Source organism: Rana temporaria, chromosome 5 (genome assembly GCF_905171775.1).
Source record: "Rana temporaria chromosome 5, aRanTem1.1, whole genome shotgun sequence".
In the NCBI taxonomy this organism is placed as follows: domain Eukaryota; kingdom Metazoa; phylum Chordata; class Amphibia; order Anura; family Ranidae; genus Rana; species Rana temporaria.
In genome coordinates, this window is record NC_053493.1 from 269227511 (window position 1) to 269229182 (window position 1672).

A 1672-nucleotide genomic window follows, 5' to 3' on the forward strand; every position below is an offset into this window, starting at 1 on the left:
CCATGGTCCACAGTCCATCTCAGGCATGAGTGAAGCCTCGGGAAAACTGGCATGAGAGCTTTTGTCCTGGAAAACCGGCCGTGTGTATGCTCCATCGCAGTTTTCCCGACAGTAAAACTGCCGGAAAAAAAAGACAACCAGCTCTCTTTTTTCCCACCGGTATTTCAGGCGGTTTTTAACCCGGCCGTTTTCCTATGGGAAACTCTGCGGTGGAGCATACACACGGCCAGGATTCCCGACCAAAGCTCTTATGGCAGTTTTCCTGTCGAGAAACACGGTCGTCTTGGGTTTCCCGGCGGACTTTTTTCCGCCAGTAATCCTGTACGTGTGTACGAGGCTTAAAGTGGTTGTAGAAAACGGCGCGCAGGCGCACTGAGAATAGCCGGTCTAATGCCGAATTTGACGGCTCCCGCGCGCATGCGTGGAGTGACGTCATCACCGCTCCGGCCAATCACATCGCCGGAGTGCCTATACCCAGAAGTAACCTCCGAGTATCATGGATGCGGCGGAGCGGGACACAAGGACGGCTTCTGGTGGTTCGTTCTAAGGTAAGTACATGCATAATGAGCTAGTATGCTAGTCATACTAACTCATTATGGCTTTGTCTTGCAGGTTTTTCCCCCCCCAGGGTTTACTTCCGCTTTAAGAGAGGTTGACTACATTCCTACATACAGTGGGACCATGGAGAATTAATGTAGTCACCTTCTAAGAGGAAGACGAATCACAGAAAAATAAACTAAAGAATTTGGAGGAGACTGACAGCAAAATAAGGCATTATTTTAGGTTAAGAATACAGAGTTGAATAGTTTTTTTTTTCTTTTTTAAGCAGAATTTAGTGCCACTTTATCATTCAGATCAAAATCTTTTTTTCGGCAGGTGGCACAGAGAGTTCACAAATTGATTTGCCAGAGATAGCAAAAACACGTATTTGCAATTCAAATTGTAGTACTGAAATGTGTCAGAATGACATCATTCTAGAGCACCTGCTCTCAGTATACTATTGCTTAGGACCCCATGAATACGAGAAACTTTAGTACAACTCAGTAGACCTAATGAGATATCGATTACAGTGTATGTAAACCATTACCTTGTAAGGCAAACCATTCAGTTTAAAATAGAAATGAAAGGCAATAAATTTGTGTGTGTATATACTGTATTTATCGGCGCATAATACGCACCCTAACTTTAGGAGGGGAGTTTCGGGATTTTTTTTCCACACCCTCTGCATAGTACACAGACCCCCTGCATAACACATGGACCCCCTGCATAACACATGGACACCCTGCATAACACATGAACCCCCTACATAACACACAGACCCCCTGCATAATACAAAGATGCCCTGCATAATACACAAATCTCCTGCATAATACACAGACCCCTGCATAATACACAGACCCCCTGCATAACACACAGACCCCCTGCATAATACACAGACCCCCTGCATAATACAAAGTCCCTGTATAATACACAGACCCCCTGCATAACACACAGACACCCTGCATGAAACACAGACCCCCTGCATAATACAAGACCCCCTGCATAATACACAGATCCCCTGCATAACACACAGACCCCCTGCATAACACACAGACCCCCTGCATAATACAAAGACCCCCCTGCATAATACACAGACCCCCTGCATAACACACAGACCCCCTGCATAATACAC